Below are 13,923 nucleotides of genomic sequence, written 5' to 3'. Positions count from 1 at the left end.
TGTGTTGTTCGACATTATTTTTTACATACAATAATCGTTGATGATGAAGACAACTTCAATAACGGATCATCCACATCGAAATTTCTTAGGGAAGAGGTTCCCAACACCGCTTGTCAGTTCCCAGTGTTGAGGTGTAACGTTTTTTTTTTTATTTTTTGTGGAAAAAAACTGTTTTAGCTGGCGAAAGTTCCCTCCCAAAATTTTGAAATTTGAGGCTCAAAGGAAAGATGAAGTGTACCGAATTAAATAACATTATGGACAAATATTGTAGACATAAAATGAAATAATTGAGTTTTGCATTTTCCTGGAAAAAAACAAAACGGTTGAGTGAGGCACAAACTTTCTAAACCGTTGATTACGAAATATCAAGAGGACAAATAAGCACACGTCAGAAGTTCCTAAAGAATATGGAGAATTGCAACGAAACTTCGTATAGGCACAATTTGCAAAACAATAAATGAAACGTACCTTAATTTTGCGGGAAAACTATTATGGCCTAGGTCCCATCAGAAAAAAGTAAATATAAGAGTAATAGCGCAGAAAGGAATGGGCCGAAGAAAATGAAATTGTATATAGACATTCTATTGACCAGGGATGCAAATAAGCAACGAAATTTTACTCGCCCAGGGAATTAGTTACTAGCCCACATCTCCAAGGGCGCCGATTTCTTCGTAAATCTTGTGGCCCATTCAGATGCAGAAGGTATATATATGAGGATTTTAACTCAAATTACAATCAAATTATGTCAAATATGGTATATTATAAATACAATCTGGGGTCCACATGAACTTTGAGTTGACCGACTCCCTCTGCACCCCCAGTTTCTGCGCCCTTACACATCTCACAATAGAAATAATTATTTACCTTCGGTATGATATTAAACCCGCACAAGTCATCCACTCGCTACTAGCGATTAGGCGAGTAGTTTTTCCGATTCCTTATATAGAACGTATGTAAAATAAGGCATTTCCTGTTTCTAAACTGTCCCTGTCCGTTTTGCTTCAAATTTTGCAGATCAACAGCAAAATGAAAATAAATCGACACGTGCTTTAGTTTATGCGCACATACATTGGAAGAGTTAAAGGTACCTCCTGAAATACTATAAAATACATATACTGTTAATGCTTATAGTTAATCTTACTAATTTGAAGAAATCGGATGGATACACGAAACTTCTGAAAAACGAAAGCCATATTTTACATATCCAATATCTACATACAATTTCATTTGCTTCGGTTCACAACAGCCGCCACTCAAGGCCTCGGTTAAGTCAACATTTTTTTTTTTCAAGAAATTACGAAACACATATTCCCTCATCTTGCCTCTACAACATTTGTGCTCATTTCATTCAATTCAATCTACTACTTCTTGAATGTGTGTGTCAAATTCCAAGAGATTGGAGGGTGACATTTGCCCCCAAGAACCGTCTTTCTTGAAATATAAAAAATCGTATTATTATATTTTTTGGCTATCGTTCATACAAAAAGTTTCGTTGCAATTCTCCATGTTCTTTACACACATCTGACCTAGTGTTACTAGCGGTTTTTGTATTTCGTGAACAAAGGTTTGGATGGGTTAGTGCCCTACCAAACCATTTTTTTTAGGAAAATACGAGAGCCGTATTCCCTAACATTATGACTAAAATATCTGTGCGCAATTTCGTTCATTTCGGTTTCACTTGTTTTTGTGTTTCCGGCGTCAACTTTCAAATTTTGAGTGAAGGATTTTACCCAATAAAACCGTTTTTCCGCAGAAAATAGAAAACGATATTCGCTTATTTCTTGTGTGCTGTTAACACACAAAGTTTTGTTGTTATTATTCATGATCTTTACAGACATCTGACAAACTGTTACTAGTACTTTAAGTAATTCGTAGTCAAATTTTTGTAGTGGTCCCTTCCCCACCCAACCGTTTACTGCAGGAAAATACGAATCCCATAGTCTCATTTTAGGTTTGCAATATCTGAGCACAACTTCATTCACTTTGGTTTACTTCCTCTGGCCTTATGGGCTTCAACTTTTACAATTTTGGGTATGGGCTTTTGCCCCTACAACCATTTTTCCACTGAAAATAAAAAAAAATAGAAAATTCCTTTATTGTTGGTATTTTTCATACACAAAGTTTAGTTGCAATTCCTCATGTCCTTTACACACATTTCACATACTGCTAGTAGCACTATTAGTATTTCGTGATGAATGTTTTGGAGTGGTCCGTGCCGCACATAACTGTTTTTTAAGGAAAATACGAGACACGCATTCTTTCATTTAAAGTCTGCAATATGTGCGTAAACTTTCGTTTAGTTCACTTTACTGGTCTTTTGCTCTTCGTTCGTCAACTTTGAAAATTTTCCTTGGGTTTTTTCTCCCTGAAACTGTTTTCCCACAGAAAATAAGAAACACGTATTCGTTTATTTCATGTTAGTATCAACCTGCCGAATTTTATCAAAACCGAAGTCATATAATTTGATTCCTTGCTGGCAGGGTACAAGTTAATCTGAAATGGTAAGGGGACGGTAGGTAGCGGAATGACGTAACGCAGTCCACCATGCCCATCTTTGCCCACTGTAATTTCTTAGGAACTGAGTGGGCGCCGAACAAATTTATGGACTTGGGGGACGGGGTCCCCCCACATTCCTACGCACTCTTACCCCTGCTGCTAAGCATTAATTGCCATAAGGAATAACGACAAATATCATGTAATAACAATAATAATAATAATAATAATACCAATAATAATACCAATGAGAATATGGCATGATTCTCATACAGTTTCTATAAATGAATTCCCTGGATTTTTAGATGCTTAAAATATCCTTTGTTCATCGAGAATTTCTATATCGTTACTACCAGTACCAGGCATTATTATTATTTAGGTCCCATAAATTATGCTAGATTGTCACATTGACCAAAATGCGATCAATTTGACTGCGTTTCTTTCCATAAGGTGAGCAACAAGTCTATTGATGAACGTCACGAATACGAAATTTTGTACCCTTCATTGTAAGCTGTTTTCATGTTCTGGAGTTCATGAATCTAACATCGCTCTCATTACTTTTCTTATGAGTATTTTTTTGTGTTTATAATGAGTTTAACGTATCATATCCTCATAACTTTGCACTGAATTTCCCTAATATAATTTTCGTATGTTATAGCAAGAAATGGTCAAATTCCCGTTATACTTCTTCGTAAAAATGTTTCTTTTGTCATATTTATTTTGGATGGAATGTGAATATTTAGAACAATAACATTGTAACATTGCATATCCTATCCTTAAAAGTAATAGAACAAAGACTATAATTATCAAATTGAACCTGTTTAAATGTTGAAAATACTAGACAGAAAAACAATTTTTCAACATACTGGTTACTATTTTATTGCAGAAAAAATATTATATTAGGAACGAATGAAGTGAAGAAAACTTAGACAAACTATAGTTTACAGTGATATGACTAAAAACACGGCAAAAATATATTCCGTAAAATGCCTCACTTAATATGCTGAAGATAAATGTATATATTAGAACTGTAGCAATGATGCACGTCATGTATAATTCTAACAAGGGAGAAAAATATTATCATTATCTTGTATCGCATTACAAGTTTAAAGTTGTTGAGACCAGCACTAATTAGAAATTAGGAATTATGTTATTCGGCTTTTAGCATCTAAGCCAAGTTAGCTCGGCACGTATGAAGGATGACGTCCCTCGGCGAGCACACTATCCGAGGAAAGGGAAGGAAGGTGAAAGGATTGGAGAGCAATGGAAGCGGTGTGAGACCTGTATATTAGGTACCATCTCGGCATTTGCCTGATGTGCATGAGGGAAACCAGGGAATCCTCGCTCTCGATGGCGGTTCTGAAAAAGCTCTTACACTTTTTTCGACCGAGTGCACCAAGACAAATTAAATCCTGCTACAACGTATAGTAGAAAAGTTGTCTTAGCAACACAAAGCAGATATGTGCGGCTACAATCACAGACTGTAGAGATAATCAATAGCTGTTGCCTTCAGATTCACTATATCACCGAAATGAGGTATAATAGCATATAATTCTCAACCCTAGCAAACTGAGACTTGTAACTTGGAGAACTTCTCAGTGAAACTAATAGAAAAATACTACGCGTTTACGTTTTAATAAGAACTAATGAAAAATCATTATCGGTTTGCGAAATGTCATTTCTGTCATTCAACATTGTAAAATGATCCTAGCCGATCGTTAGTCTCGAATTGTATTCTCAGAAAAAGCTAGTTAGGAGATTACTGTCTTGCGAACGAGTTACGTACGCTCCACACAACAGTCTCTGCGGGCTTCCATGTAATGTTTAAAGTAAAAAAAAATGAATTCATGAAGTCGCATGCTTTGTCATCGGTCGAACGAAAATGTCTTCTGGAGACGAACAGTCCTTCATGTGAGAGAAATAACTCAGGGAAGTTATCTCCGTTGGATTACCACTTCAGATAAAAATGTGATTCTTGACAATTTTATATGATCGATCTAATGTATGAATCCTGATTAGTATTTACACTGAATTTCCGGACGCATAAAAGTATATATTTATCCAAATGAAGTTTTATTGCTCATATGGTTTTCTAAGTTGCAAGTGATCTACCACTGGTTTTCCAATTGTGTTGAATGTGTCAATACACATATTGTAGTGCGCAACTCTCAGCATTCCAACTTCTCGGCTATAATATATCAGTGACAAACTCATATGACAATACACAGAACAATGCAGCTTCCTTTCAGGTTGTAATCTGCAAAAGTTCTTCTTCCATTGAATCCTTTTCACACTATCTATTACTCCTCTGTCGGCATTAAAATCACTTCTTGAGGTTGAAGACCTGCTCTCAATTAATAGATCTAACCTTTTTCAGTAGGGCTTTTCCGGTGGAAGTCATACATTGTTACATGTGCACGATTGAAAGCTCAATTCTTAAAACAATTCTTACATTATTGCCACCAATTAGCAAACCTAGCATCTATAGTCAATTACATCAATGCAAACCTGTAGACAAATAAAGAAATAGCAGAAACACACACACACAGAGACAAATATATACATATTTGGTCTAGGAGTTAATTCGTGCGGGTGGACAAGAGATGGCGCAACGAACGGAGCGTCCCACAGTTCCGTGTATCCACACATGTGTTGCAAACCCCTGTCATCGCGTATCGTTCGTAGTATAGGGCAGTGGATTAAAGCGTCAACAACACCAGTTTGTAGTTAAGTGAACATGGCGCAATTTGTGCCTGATAAAGTGTTTTTGCGGGGTGTCCTGCTGCATTACTTTAACATGCAGAAAAGTGCGACTGAAAGTCATCGTATTTTGGTGGAAGTGTATGGTGACCATGCTCTAGCTGAGCTAACGTGTCAGAAGTGGTTTGCACGGTTTAGAAGTGGTGATTTCGGCTTGGCAGACCAAGAGCGAGCTGGACAGCCAAAAAAATTTCAAGACGAAGAATTGACAGCATTGCTCGAGCAGGATTCGTGTCAAACGCAGGAACAACTTGCAGCAGCATTAGGCGTTGATCAAACAACAGTCTCCAAACGCTTGAAAGCCATGGGAATGATTCAAAAGATGTCACATTGGGTTCCACATGAATTGAAAGACAGAGACGTTGAAAGACGAAAAACCATTTGCGAATTGCTGCTTCAACGACAGAGCAGAAAGGGGTTTCTGCATCGAATTATTACGGGTGATGAGAAGTGGATCCAATACGAGAACCCTAAACGAAAAAAGGCCTGGGTGAAACCAGGTGAACCAGGTCCATCACAACCGAAACGAGATATTCACTGTGCAAAGGTTATGCTGTGCATATGGTGGGATATGAAAGGTGTGGTGTACTATGAGCTGCTGCAACCGGGTGAAACTATGAATGGAGAACGTACTCGACGACAATTAATGCGTTTGAAGCAAGCTCTGGCCAGAACACGACCAGAATGGGAGAACAGACATGATAAACTTATTGTTCAACATGATAACGCTCGCCCACATGTCGCAAAACCGGTCAAAACCTATTTAGAAAATGTCGGATGGGAAGTTTTACCCCACCCGCCGTATTCACCAGACGTTGCTCCTTCGGACTACTACTTATTCGATTGCATGAACAACGATTTGATTGGACAGCGGTTTACTTCTTCAGAAGATATCGAAACATGGGTCTCTGACTGGATCGCTTCCAAGGATGAGGACTTCTTTCGCCACGGAATCCGTACATTGCCTGACAGATGGGCAAAAGTGGTGGCTAGCGATGGACAATATTTTTCTTAAGGTATTTATGTATTTTGTGTTTGTACTACAGCTTCAATGTGTGCGTACCAACCGCACGAATTAATTCCTAGACCAAAAATATATATATTTTAAATTGCAAAAGTAACAAAAGGTAGTTGACAGTGAATAATATAATGATAAAATTGTATGAAAAATATGTCTCGGTTGCAGTCCTCCACATAAGTCTAACCTTTATACAGCTTAGATATTATAAAAATAACCAAATTACCAATGAATACAACTCATCTAATTCAATCTTTCGACAGTGATTTAGAATTATACTCATGAACCGTTTGACCTGCATATACCCCGCAATTCAATTCTCGTATTATTTAATACTATTTAATTTCGTTTCCAAAAGTTAACCGTATCTCTAGCTGCAATACACATATTTCTCCTCTTCCTTCAAACACTGGAAAGAAGTCGAAGAATCGACCTGACGAGTGAGTATAAAGTTTAACATTTTGAAAAACTTTCGGATAATGTTAAATTTGAAAAAGGCGGTCAATTCCTAGTTGATGAAATCAAGCTAAAAATACATCCTCAAACATTACCGATTAACAATACCTGAAAACTGACAATATCACAACTAGAACGAGATTAGAACAATGCTCACATTCTCTAGTGGGCATATAAATTCGTTAACAAACTGCTTCGCATCGGACTGATTCTCTGGATGGAATTGCGACTTATTCTGATTTATAAAACAAATCCAAAAAAATCAATCCAAGTACAATTCGAAATAATTGACAAACTTTCGCCTCCTAACTAACAATCACACTGATTGTGGGACAAGAACGATGTGGAGCGATAGAATTAACATAAAATAACCGATGAGGTTATTAAAATTTTAGCGAAATAGTAAGCTTTCACAATCCAAATTGCTTATCAATTTCTGTTACTTGCGTAACATTTCACAGTAAATATCTTGTCTAACTTGACTGTACTATCTCCCCCTTTTGTGCAGATGAAACAAATTACATAAATCTCATTTCCACTTTCTACTCTGTTGTTTGTTACAATATTATAGACAGAATTACACTCGCAAACTAACACAGGAAAAGAATTAGGGCCATTCAATTAACCACTAACAGACAAACTCGTACGGAGAAGAAAGAAGCAAGATTTTTTCACTAATATATTAACCACGAACCAGCCTCATTTGGCCATTCAACATGTTAGTCATCTGTCTTTCAGAGATCCCACAAGAAGCACTGAGGGGAAACAGCTTTGCCTGTTGGAAGTCGTTAAAAACCACAATTTCATATTATACTATCATTAATTACATACATTTTAATTTTTACTGTTATTTTTCATTCAATATTATACAAATTATTTTTTTATATTTTATAATGGAATAGAGATCCGGCCGTCTATCCCTGTAGGAAAATTTTCATTCTGGAAAAGTTCTCTTGCAACTGGGTGGTTAGCTTCTAAGCGTATTATATCTACTTCATGCTCGTGAACGCGTACCGGATGTACAGACAAAATCAAACATGATTTTTACCTCTTCTTCTTGTGAATTTTAGTTATGACTAGGTATATGTGAGCGTCGATGTGTATTGTGCCCGCCTCCTCCTGCGAAGAGAGTAAGTGTGAATGGAAACAGGATTTGTTAGCAGACAATATGAAATTCGCCCTTTGCTCGAATTGGACTTAGCGGGTAAGGTAAATAACGTATTCCATGATTTTTTGGAAACGTAGGATCATAATTCGTATATTCAAGTGCCCTTATAGACATTGAATTGGCCTTGGTTTCCACGAAGAACTGCTGTTGCATCGAAATATAGTCTTGGTTCTATTACGCATAGATGCCTGTATAAACAAGATGAAACATATTTCTTTCTCAGGTCAAGAGTGAATAATGCGATTTTTGGATTCTATCCAGCTTAGACTATGAACCGACTCTAAGATCTTGAAGGATGGAAGCTTCCTGTAGCATTTCATAATGTTTTGGTGACGTAGGATGAGAATTCGTATATTTAAGCTTCCAGTGACCATCTAATCCACGTTAAATTTGTTGTTCGAAGAACTATAATAATCGAAATTTAGGATAGTATAATATATGCTGGTGCCAGTATTGAAGCCGTGATGAGATATTTTTCGAAACCCGTCCCCATAGCAAAAGTTGATGTTGCTGCGAGTAATATTCAGTCACATTTGCGATGCTGTGACTAATGTTTCATACCCACTTTTTGCTTCAATGAAATGGGAAAATTATTCCGTTCATAGATTCCATAGAATAAAGGCACCGATTCATGTTATGACATGCAATTGCGGAAGGTATTCACGTGTGTGTGTATGTGTGTGTGTGTGTATGTGTGTGTGTGTGTGTGTGTGTGTGTGTGTGTGTTCGTGTGCGTATAATGAAAGCTTGTGTAGGACTGGAAAAGATTAATTGTGAGTGATGGTGGATACAGTTTGGATATGTTCAGTGGTACGCCTTCCGGTGAATTCAATATCCGTGATCTCTTGCTACGTTATTAAAAGAGATAAGTAAACCTTTAAAATATTAATAGTAAATAAATAATAATATTATTTAATGTGTACGTGACAGGAATATGCCACGAAGCATTAAAGCTTTGTGTTATTTCTTCGTTTAACAACAAATAAAGTGTATTCGAACTTGGTAATGACAATGAATTCTAACGTTAAAAAGGACACATACATATAAAGTGAATAAAGGGTTAGTATCTAATTCAGATGTGAAAAGTGCTTTTCATCTTCGCTTTACATTGAATTCTGCGTTGAAAAAGATATACTGTAGGTATACATGTACATACATTTTGTAGTTTGAAGAACAAAAGTTAAGATTGCACAGTATGTTGTTGTGTGTGTGTGTGTGTGTGTGTGCGTGCGTGTTGATGTTTGGTATTTCATTTCTGTTTTTAGCTGACGTGGGAAACATCTGAAACATGTGTTAGTATGTGGTCTGGGCCAGACGAATGAACCGAAAGTTATCAAAATTTGGTGATGGTCTCACACCAAGATGGATTATTTTTGGGGGGATATAATCGAGTTGACGTTACTTTCAAATTTACCCAAGTGAGACAAGGAACACACTTAATAGAGAATTATATGTCTAAACATGTAGAAATAATAATGATTCAAAACGGACAATGTTAGTGCCAAAAAGATATATTTCGTGCTCTCTGAGTTTACTGATGAAACTAGAATTGCATTCAGTGAATTAGTTCGATGAGCAGGATCGCTGGATGTGGTTGTGACGACATTTTAAAAAAATAATAATTAAAGTGATCGATATTAATGTCAAATTCATTGTTTTCGGTGTTGCTAAGCTTTTGTAAATTCCAGTTCACGTTATACAAACATAATGATCAATTCAGGTACCTCAACATCAGAGATAAAAACACTTTATCATTGAGACATCATGCCCCCGTAGGAGTGCGAGAGCGATGAAATCTTTCAGTTTAACAGTTAACAAATATTCCCCTTACTCTTAAGGGGAAACATGATTAAGGCAAGTGAATGTTGAAAATTGAAATGAAATATTTCAGTCTTACGTCCCACGTTTATGCTGGTTAGTCTAAAGAGACACTATGATGAGAAATGGTGGAAATAGCAGAATATAAAAAAAAAATGGAAGGAAACGAGAAAATCCACGAGAACAGTGATTGTCCAGCCCAAAGTTCACACGGCGTGAGCTGGGGATCCCAAACACTGGAGGTGAACACTCAGCCAAGTGAAAATGATGCAATAAATGTGAAACGAGAGTGCATAGATACAGCTCACCGATACGATGTTGTCCACCACAAACTTACTTGCTCGGAGATAGAACAACGGACCCCAAATACCATTGAGAAGCACAGTTTATTATTGAGACACAGTTCCTCAGTAACAGAGAGAGAGAGAGAGAGAGAAATGAAATTCTTTGGTTTAAAATCCTATAAATGTGTCTAACCTTCCCCTTACTCTAATCAGACACTTGATTAAGGCAAGTGAATGATGGTGGAATAAAATGTGTAATGACAGTTACTCACGGGAGAAATCTCATGGATAGGATGTTGTCCACCACAAATTTACTTGCACGGATATTGAACCAGAGACCTTAGGCACCAGAGATAAGCACATTCTATCATTGAGTTACAGTTTCCAATAAGAAAGAAATGTAATCTTTCAGTATATCATCCAACAAATATGCCCTCTAAGCTAACAGGACATATGATTAAGACAAATGAATGATGATGGAATAAAATATAGAATGAGACAGTACTCCCAAGAGAACTCAAGTTTAACGGAATGTCCACCTCAGTATTAGTCGCTTGGAGATAGAACCAGGGACCGATCGAATAAGGGCAAGAATAAATATTTCAGTTTAACGTCCCTCTCTCTCTCTCTCTCTCTCGCTCTTAGATATACTCTTTAATCTAAGGTTACACGTACAGTGAGAGCTTTCAGAGGAAAGTCAATAATGTTATAAAAAGCTGAATATCTACTTCGTAATAGCATCATTTCGTTAAGTTTCAGAGAAGAAAGCATTGAACCTATGTTGATCAAGTTCATTTCTTATCAAGTTTATTGCTTCCCCGATATCGTAAAGTTCTGTGTTACCTTTTCTTTATGTATATGCGTATATATTGTTATATAATTATTTTGAAAGATAAGTATATATAGTGTTTTATAAAGTCAAGATTTTTTATTTTAGGTAAAATATAAATAAACAAAGGCAAGTGTTATACATACTTATAAATCCTACTTTATATATATATATATATATATATATATATATATATATATATATATATATATATATATATATATAAGGAAAATATCTTTTTAAGGACTTATGTATATATAGGAGGAATAGAAAAAGAAAACAAGAAGAGTACTCAAGAACTATTAAAAGAGTACGTACGAAATAAAGAGATGCAAGATCAAGTAATGGAAATAGATGATGCAATAGTGAAAGAAGAAGAAAATCATCGTAAGAGGAAGGAAGAAGAAAAAGAAGAAAATGACGAAACGAAGAAGAAGTAAGGAAGAATAAGTAAGAATACAAACGGATGTAATTTCTCAAGAAGAAGCAGAAAAAAAGCATTGAAATAGGAGTAGACGATTAAGAAGAAGTAATGATGCACGATGCCGAAGAAGAGGAACAATGAGATGCAGTTAATGAAATGAATATAGGAGAAGAAGAAGAAAAAAAACGAAGATTAGGAGATGATGAACGAAGCTGTAGAAGATAGAGAAGACGAAAAGAAATATCAAGAATTGTTCGTAATATTCGAAAATGATGGTAAAAGAACGATAACACCAGAAGAAGAAAAGGCGTATCCGCTTTTATTGAAAAAATAAAAATAGTTACAAGGAGACGAAGAATTATAAGAAGAATAAGAAAAAACAAGAAGACGTCGAATAAAGGGTGAATGATGAAGATGTACTAAACTTACGTTTTCACATTTAATAGAAGAGGATTTCAATGAAGAAGAAAATATTACAGAAGAAGAATACTTTTACGAAAATAAAATACAAAAGTTGCTTCACGATTCATTTCCAAATTCTGAATAAGAATAAGAAGAAATATATCCATCTTTTATGGAAATATTAGCAGAAGCTAATATTGAACATGAAGAAATAGAAGTTGATTAAGACGAAGAGGAGAAGATAATGGGTGACTTGCTTTCTGAATTTCAAGCAGAGCGAAACAGAAATGTTCAAGTCCGATTTGGAAATAATAATTGGAATTACGATAAGAAGGGATTTATTATAATAGAAGAACGTAGAAGTCAGTACAGAAGATAAAATATGGAGGGTATAATGTTAGAATTCTTTTAACTCTTGTGAATGCAAATGAAAACTCTTTTACTGCTAATTGAAACATGTTTACGTTGTCTAGTAAATTATATATTACGGAATATGAATAAACATGATTACGTAGGAATAACAATCAAAATCGCCCTTATTGGTTATCGTTCAGAGAATCCTCAAATCTCACAGGAGAAGTGCCATGGACCAGTTATGAGAAAGTAGTGGAAGGTAATGCTGCTTTCTTATAAACGAAGATTGCATCTTCAACTTTCGTCATGTGTGCGTACCAAGAGGACAAAGTCGTCTGAGGCAACATGTTAAGAATAACAAAGAATGTGTAAAGGGGAACAGGGTAATATTACAATTAAGAAAAAGGTAAAAGATGTTTAAATTATGCAGTCGATGTTGACATAGGATTAAAAAAAAACACAAGGGGAGAAACCAAACGGAATACAGAAGACATGTAAAACAATAAAAATATATAATAGAAAAAGCAGAAGAACTGGGTGAAACAGCAGGTGTAGATATCAGTCATGGTGGTGAAAATCCTGAAATTCGTAAATTTAAAGAACAGTTAAAGAATTATAAAATCACACTGTATAGGATATTTTCAGTAATTGGTATCATGTTTCAAACACCACCAAGCGATAAAGAGAGAACATCGTTAAATTTACTTTTCAAAGGTAATCATTACAACGTAAGCTGTAGTTATTATTGCTGTTCATGTTTTAACTGTAGTTGTTATTGGGAAAGTTACATGATATATAACTTTCGAAAATAAGATATATGAAAAAGCATGCATATTTGAATATTGTACTGCTGTATGTTACCGATGTCATCAGAAGCCACCATGTAAATTTAAAGAAGGACATTTTACATGCAATGATTGTAATCGAGAATTTTATAATCAGTCATGCTATTACAAGTCAGCTCCTTATCAAAATGGAAAACCGTTGTGTTCAATTGTCAAATGTTGTGCCCAGTGTTTAAAAATTTATCTGGTGAATAAAAAGGATCTTAGGTATGTCGAGAAACGTATTGCAATATTTGATATACTATAGTACTACCCTTACGAATGTTACATGAAAATGAAAGAAAGAAGAAGATCAATAAAGCCAAGCAAACATTATCATGGAGAAATAAGCCATGGTTCCATGGTATGATATTGAATCTACACAAAATACGAAAATAGAAGAAGATGAATATATATATATGAACAACATATATGAATATACATGTAATGTCTTGGATATAATAATTTGCCAACTTTTCTTTTTCTTCTTCTGCTTTTCAAATGTTATTAACTGCATATGTTTCTTCTTCATTTTGTTCTTCTTCTTCTTCGAGATTCTTCATCACTTCTTCTTTTCTTACTTCTTTTTCTTTTGCAATTTCAATTTCATTACCTGCATCTACTTTTCCTTCTTGTTCTTGAGCAATTACAGCTGTTGGTGTTCTTACTTCCTCTTCCTTACTTCTTCTTCTTCTTTTCATAACATTTATCTTTTTCTTCTTATTTCCTCTAACGATGATCATTTTCTACCCGCATTGCACCATCTATTGCCATTAGAATAACCTACGTATTTTTATTTCCTACGCAATCTTCTTCTTATTCTTCTACATCGTTAATATAATCTGTAATATATTTTAATTGTGTTTGCGTACTCTTCCTCCTGCTTTGCATTTTTATTCCCCCATATATGTATATAAGTATTTAAAACAGATTATATAAAAATGTAAAACAGGATATCAGGTGTGTGTGTGTGTTTGTTAAAGAAAATGAATTACAATATCGAGAAAGATAAGGAAATGAGTATGCACTAGTCCTTTTTCATTTGCATTCTACCTAAAATGGAAAAGGGAATTCATCTCCTTATAAAATAATG

The sequence above is a fragment of the Thermobia domestica genome, chromosome 3 (genome assembly GCF_964235325.1).
Source record: "Thermobia domestica chromosome 3, izTheDome1.hap1.1, whole genome shotgun sequence".
Lineage (NCBI taxonomy): Eukaryota > Metazoa > Arthropoda > Insecta > Zygentoma > Lepismatidae > Thermobia > Thermobia domestica.
The sequence above is the reverse complement of the archived record's forward strand: the minus strand, read 5'-3'. Positions refer to the sequence as shown.